The 10,625-nt window shown below is 40.3% G+C and overlaps 1 pseudogene; it reads right to left on the reverse strand.

The window, feature by feature from the left end:
* Nucleotides 1-3,158: 3,158 nt before the first annotated feature.
* LOC105002025 overlaps nt 3,159-10,625 on the reverse strand; it is a 57,050-nt pseudogene continuing 49,583 nt past the window's right edge.

Consider the following 10,625-nt stretch of genomic DNA (forward strand, 5'->3'; position numbering starts at 1 on the left):
TCTTCGTTGTGGTGTGTGGGATCTAGTTCCCTGACCAGGGATTGAACCTGGGCCTCCTGCATCGGGAGCATGGAATTTCAGCCACTGGACCACCAGGGAAGTCCTCCTCAAGGTGCTTTTAAATATATGATTTCATTTCCTCCAATAACCCCATTATTCTCCTTTTACAGAAAAAGTTACCAAAGCCCTGTCAGACTGTGTGACTATCTCAAAGCTTCTTGGAAGCAGGGTGAGCACCCAGAACCCAGCTCTCCGGATTTCTCCTTCACGTCTTCACCAGGTCTGTTCCTCCTTATCATCAGCAAATATTTATCAAGCATCTGTTCTGTAGCAGCCATGCTTCTAAGTCTGAGGAAAGCCTTAGGTTTTCCTGGGAGAGTTAGAAAAATCCTAGCAGGATTTTTGGTGGCGAACGATAACCTCGCTCATCTTTCCTGCATAGCGCCCCCTGGTGGCATGTAAGATAAGCGTTGAGAAGTTTTTAGAATTCAGAAATTTTGAAGTTGAGTTTTTAAGACTCAACTTCATGGAAAGATGAGACTATTGAAACAAAGAAAATAATTTTTATAAGGGCTCATCTAATCCAGGGCTCTCATTTGGCATATTAAGAAACTGATGTCCAGGGACTTCCCTGGTGATCCAGTGGCTGAGACTTCCTACTCCCAATGCAGGGGGCCTGGGTTCAATCCCTGGTCAGGGAACTAGATCCCACATGCCACAACCAAGACCCAGCACAGCCAAATAAATGTTAAAAAGAAAGAAAGAAAGAAATTGATGTTCAGAGAGGTCAAGCAATTGTGCTCTTGGCAGTACAGCATTCTAAACCAGCGCTTCTCTTCAGTAAGAAAGGCACCCCTTGGCCTCTTCCTCAGTCGCCTTTCTCCTGTGTTAATATTCGTGCCACAAAGGCAATGTCCTTGGGAAGGAGGACATGGAAAGGATAAGCCCCTGGTATTTGCACAAATGGACACCTCCTGGATTCTGCTCTTAATAGTTATGTGACCCGTGTGACTTTATCCCCCTCATCCTCCTCTGAGCCTCAGTATCCTCATTGCTAAACTCAAAATATTCCCACCTTACTGGGTTGTTTTAAGTGTTAAATGAAATAATGCAAGTGACACCTTAGCACAAGCCTGGCATGTAGCAAACACTCAATAGAGGGTCGTTGCTATTATGCTTGGTCAGCCACCTCTATCTGGAGTCATCAGCCCTAGGCATTTGGTAAGAAATATGTATGTAACAGGAAATCAATAGGTGGGTACCTACAGGTGAAGCCTTTGAAATTGCAACAGGTATAGTAACTTGTTAAAGGCCTTATTTCAAATAACTGGCAACATTCTAGAAGTTATATGCAGCATTCTTTTCATTATGTCACCACCAACTCCACCATTAAAAGATTTTTGTTGGTCTTTGTATCATCCGCAGCTGTTGTCTGTAACGATCCCGAATTTCACACGTGAAAAGGTTGCTATAACACCTGATTGGCTCTTAAGTCTATAACTTGCACCCCTTTTAAGACTCATATTTTTTGAAATATAGTAGGAAAAATAAGCTCTTCCCCCAAATAATAAAATTATTAGAGGCTTTCAAAATTCTCTGGAGAGTTAAGCCAAAGAAATGTGGTGCTCATCTGTTCCTATAATAGGTATGCTGTCCCTAAATTTCCATTATGCACCCGGCAGCTAACTGAGCTCATTTTGAGAGCAGGTATTTAAGAGAATGTTTGCTATATAGTCATCCCTCGGTATCCATGAGGGATTGGTTTCAGGACCCCTCACAGATACCAAAACTTGAGGATCCTCAAGTCCCTTATATAAAATGGTGTAGTATTTGCATATAATCTATGCACATCTTCCTGAATACTTTAAATCATCCCTAGATTACTTATAATACCTAATACAATGTAAATGCTGTGTTAATGTTGTGAATAAAATGTAAATATTTATGTAAATAGTTGCTGCTGTATGGCAAATTCAAGCTTTGCTTTTTAGAGCTTCTCCGGATTTTTTTTTTTTTTCTTTTTGGAGTATTTCGAGCAGCAATTGGTTGAATCCACAAATATGGAACCCAAGGGTATGAAGGGCCCACTGCATCTATATTCAAAATCTTAGTAACCTATGGTACCTAAGGACCCCCTAGGGTCCATGTAATTACTAAGAATACTCTTTAACTCTCAGAAGATTTCAGATTTAGACAATAAATTATATATATAACAAATTATATAGCCATCCTACCAACAAATCATGAGGGGAAGGAAAATTTCCCTCTTCTTTGATATTTTAAATGGAAGGAAAATATTGGACTAACCCTCTTATAAACTACCATGAAAACTGAACAAATAAATGGAACAATTATGTTCACACACTGGATAAGAGTTAGCTCAGGGCTGCGGGTTAAGCACGATGATTACCCCAGATTTCTTTCCACTGGCATTTTCCAAATCTCAGAGCAGACAAGGCAAATCCAGAGTATGGTAGTTTCATGGAACAGAAGAGAAAAGTCAGATTTCAGAGAGGCTGAGACAATCAGAATTTGTGAGGAAAAGTACTGAAAAGAGAGCTACACAGTGGAAGAACTCTCTAAATCTGCGTAGAGTACTGTGAGCCTGTGAATATTAATATTAAGCCACACACACACGGGTGGGACTCCACAGTCCAGGCAAAGAACAAGCCCTCCAGAGCTGTCAGCTGAACAACTGTGGAAGTTTGCACAGTGCGAGGAGACATGTGAGTTCCCTAGAGGCTGTGACCTGGCAGAGTACCTATAAAAGCACACATCGAGGCATATCTTACTTGTTGAAAACCAATCATAAAGAGACTATCTTAAAAAGCAGTCAGAGAGCAAAAAATACAACACCTTTAGAAGAATGAAGATAAGGATTATCAATGATTTCTCAAACCAAACTATAACAGAATGGCATTGTTTAAATGGTGAAAGCAAAGAAAAAAATGATTTTGTATTATTAAATACATCATGTATAAAGGCATCAAAAATATGAAATACCTAGGGATAAATCTAACAAAATAAGTTAGGAACAGTATAGTAAAAACAAACAAAAAAAAGGGAACTGGTAGAAATTAAAGAAGACTAAAATGTTCACAGATTGGAAGATTCGATATTATTAAAATGTCTGTTTTCCACAAATTGATCTATAAAATTCAAAGCAATCTAAAGGAAAATCCTTGAGATGAAACTGGGATTTCTAATTCTTCACTTTCACTCATGGAGTCTTCACAATCTATAACATTTGCCCAAAGGGAGGTTGGCATTCTTTCTGCTTTTCCTGTGCTTTCTGAGTTTGTCAGGCTGGTTTCATGATATCGCACTCATCATGGGAAATACCTCAGGGTGAAGAGTTTGATGGTTTGGAACCTGTGCCTTTAACATATTGGGAGAGGATCATCAAAGAGATCATTGTCACCCACCTAAGCCTATGTGAATTGTTCTGTGTGCTTAGTCACTCAGTCATGCCTGACTCTTCGCAACCCCGTGGACTGTAGCCTGCCAGGCTCCTCGGAGCATGGAATTTTCCAGGTAAGAATACTGGAGTGGTTGCCATTTCCTTCTTCAGGAAATCTTCATGATCCAGGGATTGAACCCACATCTCCTGAATCTCCGGACTCGGCAAGCAGATTCTTTACCACTGAGTCACCTGGAAAGCCCATGTGAATTGTTCCAGCTCTCTTCAATTTTCCAAGTGGTTTATACTTTGGCTCCATACCTTGGGAAGACTGGCATGAAGGCTTTAAGATTTCTTTAACTTCATCTATAACTGTGCCTACTAGAATGACATTTGGATATGTCATTCACATATTTGGATATAAGCAGCTCTTTGCGGGAAACTGCCCTCAGCAGGAAACCCCCTTTCTGGTCACTTTAGTGAAGCTACATTGTCACTAACTTTCAACCAGGTACCCCCATGCTTTGCTCATCTCCAGCCCTGGCACACTTTTCTTGGCTCACACAATACCTTGCCTAACCTGTTGGTTCTTTCCTCAGATCAAAAGTAGTAGAAATGAAGCATAAGTAATTAACAGATGACCAGGTCTCTCCCCTAGCTTCCTCTTTCAGTAATCTCATGAACCAACTGTGTGAACAAGATAACATCTAAAGAAAGATCTCAAGGAGTCAACAAACTTGCTCACAGTGGAAGATGGCTGAGTTTGAATACCAATCTCAATGATTAACCAAGATTATTCCCCTTTTCCCTTTAAAAACATTCATGACTGAGCAGAATCTGGTTCAGAAGGTAGTTTTGGGGGGAGCAAGAGTTTGCCTTTTCCCCAGATTTCCGGCATTCTGATTAAAAACAATTTTCCTTTCTACCCACAACTGCCCCTTGGGTACTGACTTTTGAGTGGGGAGCAGTGAAACCTGAGTTTGGTTACATTCATAGGACAAATGTGGCTCAAAGTATCTTTAATCTCATTGTAGGAGGAATGAATTTAAAAAAAAAAAAAAAAGGAGGGGGGTACCTCTGTAAGAACTCTCTCCAGTCCTCACAGTGACATTGGTTTTTCTGGCTCTTTCTCCAAACCACATACTGAATGGCTTAATGCTGGTGGTATGGAGTGAAATTCTATTTTTGGAAGTAAGTCCGCAGGGTAACTTATTCCACTGAAAATATTCCTCTGCCTTTGAATGCTGACATTCATGGATCTGAGTGCTGTAGTCTTCTATGACATGATGAAGAACTATTGGTTTTGTTCAGTCGCTAAGTCATGTCCAATTCTTTGCGACCCCATGGTCCGCAGCATGCCAGGCTTCCCTGTCCTTCACTATCTCCTGGAGTTTGCTCAAATTCATGTCCATCAAGTCGGTGATGCTATGAAGGATGTCAGGCATGTTTCTAAACATGTCTAGATTATCCTCGTGAACCTAGACTCTGACTCGTCACTAAGGTTGGTGAATACCCCTACTCATCAGCTGCTTTGCAGTTCAGCCATACCATATGGTACAGACCAAGCACCCAGCTTCAAACCAGCTCTAACATTCCACTTACTGACACTCCTTCTCAACTGGGAATTGATAATATTTTGGACTGCAGAAAGCAGTATCTAAGCACACACTCTGGATGTTTTGTACTCTACCCACAGAGTGCAGAAGCTCCATTCTGGCAGCTTCTCTTTTTGCCAGTCTGACATACCCCTGGTATGACAGTTCTGTTACTACCCTGAGATATAAACATAATTGACCCTGGGCAAGGACCAGATGGTCAGAGAGTCACAACAATCTCTCCCTTCTCACTTGATGCTTCATCGATGAAAGAAATCTGGGTAGGAGTTTCAGTTAATATAATTTGTTTCTCCTCCAAATCTGTACTTTGGGCTAGTTGACAACAACCCTTTAGTAACAGGGAACAGTATAAGTAAACCTTCAAGCTGGGGGGAATCCGAGTCCTGCCACTTACTGGCTTCATGATCTTGGACAACTTATTTAACCTCTCGGATTTCTCAGTTTCCTCATCTGTACTTCAACCTTCTTTTCAAGGAAGGGCCTCTTAATTCCTTCATATGATCCTTGTGGAGGTGGGCCAGGAAGTAGGCACAGGCCCTCAGGTTCTCCCTGCCCAAGCAGTCAGTGGAGATGGTTAGGCTGCCCCGCGAAGGAGCTCACAGTGCCAGCTGATCCCCACTGACTGGCAACCCAGCAGGGCATGGAAGCACATGCCAGTGTTAACATGTGCTAACACTTCTGGAAATCTGCCGAAAGATTTCTTAAACATGAAAGAAAAGCGCTAGCAATAAGAGAAAAATACGAATTGAATTTTAACAGACTTAACAGCTTTGATTTTTCAAGAAAGAGTGTCAAGAAAAAGAAAGGTCAAGTCTCATACTTCTAGGAAAAAGTATTCACAATACACATACCTGGAAAAATACTTGTGTCCAGAATAAATGCAAAGAACACTTAAACTCAGGGAGAAGACAGCAATCCATTTCTCAAATGGGCAAAAAATCTGACAGTCATTTCACAAAAGAATATACATATTCTTGAGAGAATATCTGTGAGGGAAATTTTGGAGGTGATAAAAATGTTCTATGTCTTGACTAGCAGGGAGGATACATACATTTGTCAAAATTCAATGAACTGCACATTTTAAATAGGTGTATTTTCTTATATCTAAAATATAACTCAATAAGGTTTTTTTAATAAAAGGGAAAGGGGAGGAAAAGGGGAAAGTTATAGGACATTATGCAGCTATTAAAAAGAATAAGGTAAACATCTACTTCTGAATTTAAAGATAGGATATCAAGTGAAAAATGAGTTATTGAATAGTACCATTAATCCCATGAACTTTTCAAAAAAGTAGTCTCTCCTCCCCTCCCCCACCCAAATATATATATATTTGCTTATATATACCCAGAGAGAATGGTTACAGAAAAAAAGCAAGTCAAGGGCTATTCTGTAGAGCATCAGAGGAAAGAAGGAGCAGGCTTTTGTTTTCATTTTAATACCCCACTGTTTACCCAGTCATGCATCACGAGCATCTGGGTTGCTTCTATCTTTTGACTACTGTGACTTAGCGCTGTTATATACCTTTCTGTACAAATATCTGCTGAGTTCTTGCTTTCAATTCTTTTGGGTATATATCTATAAGTGAAATTGCTGGATCATGTGATTATTCTGTTTAAATTTTCCTCATCTGTAAAATGGGCATGATAATCCCTGCTCTGTTCACACCCCCCGGGCTTTGAGAACCATATAAAAACCCCTTTGTAATCTGTTAAACATCAAATTCCTGTAAGAGATTATGAGAAAGTTTTTGTGAAGAGTACAATTCTAAAACAGAAGTGTGTATAAATAATTTAAAAACAATGAATGCTTCATGTGCCAAGTACTGACCTACGCATTTCACAGATATTAGTAAACTTAACATTGGAAGGACTGATGCTGAAACTGAAGCTCCAATGCTTTGGCCACCTGATGCAAAGAACTGACTCACTGGAAAAGACCCTGATGCTGGGAAAGATTGAAGGCGGGAGTATAAGGGGAAGACAGAGGATGAGATGGTTGGATGGCATCACTGACTCGACGGACATGAGTTTGTTGAGCAAGCTCCAGGATTTGGCCATGGACAGGGAAGCCTGGTGAGCTGCAGTCCATGGGGTCGCAAAGAGTCAGACACGACTGAGTGACTGAACTGAACAAATTTAAGCCTCAAGGTGCAATCTTGTGAAGTAGGTTTTGCTACAGTTGGCCCTCCAAATTTGTGGGTTCCATATCTACAGATCCAACCAACCACAGGTTGAAAATATTCAGGACAAAAAAGAAACTTCCAGAAAGTTCCAAAAAGCAAAGCTTGCATGCATCAGCAACTATTTTACATACTATTTACATTATGTTAGATAGTATAAGTAATATAGGGAGGATGTGCATGGATTGCATGCATTTGATATAAGGGACTTGAGCATCCATGGATTTTGGTATACTTGTGTGTCCTGGAACCAATCTCCCATGGAAACCAAGGAATGATTTTATTATCATTCTATATGTGAGAAAACTTAGGCACAGAAAAGCTACATAATCTGCCCAATGTCATATACCTGGTAACCAGGAGAATCAGAAAAAACTTCAAGGAGTGACAGACTTCCCCACATGACAGAGTTCTTTCCTCATTTAGGTTTTATCATAATTTACAATTTCAAATTTTGAAAGACAAAAAATGCACATATCTCATTTCAAAGCTATATTAGTAGTTTAGGAAATGCAAAGGGAAATAAATCTGTTACTATAAATGCTGCCTAAGTTTCTTCATAAATGGTTACTTCTTTGATTCTGAAAGAGGAGAAGAATCTAGACTTTTTAAGTATCACCAAGTGTAGGTATCACAACAACTGGCTTCTGAAAAGATTCTGACCTCCTTGTTACTGTTGGAGTCTGAGGGAATGGGTGGGGGAGCACAGAGGGAGGGGAGCAGTGTCTGCCTTTGGCATCAACACGAAGGAAAGAGAAAGCAAAGGAAAGCATGAGTGAGCCAATAGGAGACACACCATATTTCTAATGAGGTCTTCATGCCTTCTTTGTCTTCAAATGAAAACTAGAACCATGAAATTCCTTTTTTGTTAATGTTAAGATGTGGTAATGCCAAGCATTCATGACCATAAGCATGGAAAATTGATGAAATTACAATCTGTTCAGGGAAATAATGTAGTGATGAGAGAAAAACTCTTCACCTGTGTCAGGATCCTCATGGCAGCTTTTAAAAACAGGTGAACATTCTCTTCCCCCTCTGGGGGAAGACATCCCTTTGTATGACATGCCAAGTAGATGCATATGGGAAAAGGCCAAAGGAAACAAAAAGAGATTGACACAAATAATTGAGATATTTTTAAGGGCATGTAAGTCAGTGAGCATTTCATTAGTATCATTTCAGCAATTTTCTGCTCTCCAAGAAGAAGCCAAATTGAAATCATATCCTTCTACTTAATGAGCAAAAGAATGTGATTATCTTGCTGGAACATTAAGATTTGAGATGTTCATGTGACGTAAATCAGAGTTAATCTAAGTAAAATGAACCTAGCCCTTTCCCAGGAATGCTTTTCATCAGAATACATTAAAAGTCATCACTTCTTTAAGAGCTATTAACAGCCACAACTCAATATTCAGAGTCATGCATTTCTAACATACGCTATATCGAAGTCTCGAGTAACTGAAAAAAAAATTGCTCGTTCTGGCTTCCCTGGTGCTCAGACGGTAAAGAATCTGCCTGCAATGTGGGAGACCTAGGTTCTGTACCTGGATAGGAAAGATCCCCTGGAGAAGGGAATGGCTACCCACTCCAGTATTCTTGTCTGGAGAATCCCCGGGCCAGAGGAGCCTGGAGGGTTAAAGTCCATGGGGTCACAGCCAGATATGACTGAGTGACTAACACACACACACACACACACACACACACACACACACAATTGTAGAGCATTCAGCTTCCATCTTAAGTACCATCTCCAAAGGTTCAAGGGTACATGACTATCAGTTATTGCTGGTTAACTAGTCAACTTAAACTTTGTAGCTTAAACAATAACCCCTTATTAATGCTCTCAAAAATGACAGAATGATCTCTGTTCATTTCCAAGGCAAACCATTCAATATCACGGTAATCCAAGTCTATGCCCCAACCAGTAACGCTGAAGAAGCTGAAGTTGAACAGTTCTATGAAGACCTACAAGATCTTCTAGAACTAATACCCAAGAAAGATGTCCTTTTCATTATAGGGGACTGGAATGCAAAAGTAGGAAGTCAATAAACACCTGGAGTAACAGGCCAATTCGGCCTTGGAGTACGGAATGAAGCAGGGCAAAGGCTAATAGAGTTCTTCCAAGAGAACCGACTGGTCATAGCAAACATCCACTTCCAACAACACAAGAGAAGACTCTACACATGGACATCATCAGATGGTCGACACTGAAATCAGATTGATTATATTCTTTGCAGAAAAAGATGGAGAAGCTCTATACAGTCAGCAAAAACAGGACTAGGAACTGAATGTGGCTCAGATCATGAACTTCTTACTGCCAAATTCAGACTGAAATCGAAGAAAGTGGGGAAAACCACTAGACCATTCAGGTATGACCTAAATCAAATCCCTTATGACTATATAGTGGAAGTGACAAATAAATTTAAGGGACTAGATCTGATAGACAGAGTGCCTGATGAACTATGGACAGAGGTTCGTAACATTGTACGGGAGACAGAAATGAAGACCATCCCCAATAAAAAGAAATGCAAAAAAGCAAAATGGCTATCTGAGGAGGCCTTACAAAGAGCTGTGAAAAGAAGGGAAGTGAAAAGCAAAGGAGAAAAGGAAAGATACACCCATTTGAATGCAGCATTCCAAAGAACAGCAAGGAGAGATAAGAAAGCCTTCCTCAGCGATCAATGCAAAGAAATAGAGTAAAACAATAGAATGGGAAACACTAGAGACCTCTGTAAGAAAATCAGAAATACCAAGGGAACATTTCATGCAAAGATGGGCTCAATAAAGGACAGAAATGGTAGGGACCTAACAAAAGCAGAAGATATTAAGAAGAGGTGGCAATACACAGAAGAACTATACAAAAAAGATCTTCGTTACCCAGATAATCACGATGGTGTGATCACTCACCTAGAGCCAGACATCCTGGAATGTGAAGTCAAGTGGGCCTTAGGAAGCATCACAACAAACAAAGCTAGTGGAGGTGATGGAATTCCAGTTGAGCTCTTTCAAATCCTGAAAGATGATGCTGTGAAAGTGCTGCACTCAATATGCCAGCAAATTTGGAAAACTCAGCAGTGGGCAAAGGACTGGAAAAGGTAAGTTTTCATTCCAATCCCAAAGAAAGGCAATGCCAAAGAATGCTCAAACTACCACACAATTGCACTCATCTCACACGCTAGTAAAGTAATGCTCAAAATTCTCCAAGCCAGGCTTCAGCAATACTTGAACCGTGAACTTCCTGATGTTCAAGCTGGATTTAGAAAAGGCAGAGGAACCAGAGATCTAATTGCCAACACCTGCTGGCTCATCAAAAAAGCAAGAGAGTTCCAGAAAAACATCTATTTCTGCTTTATTGACTATGTCAAAGCCTTTGACTGTGTGGATTACAATAAACTGTGGAAAATTCTGAAAGAGATGGGAATACCATACCACC

The sequence above is a fragment of the Bison bison genome, unplaced genomic scaffold, assembly GCF_000754665.1.
Source record: "Bison bison bison isolate TAMUID 2011002044 unplaced genomic scaffold, Bison_UMD1.0 scf7180017864388, whole genome shotgun sequence".
In the NCBI taxonomy this organism is placed as follows: Eukaryota; Metazoa; Chordata; class Mammalia; order Artiodactyla; family Bovidae; genus Bison; species Bison bison.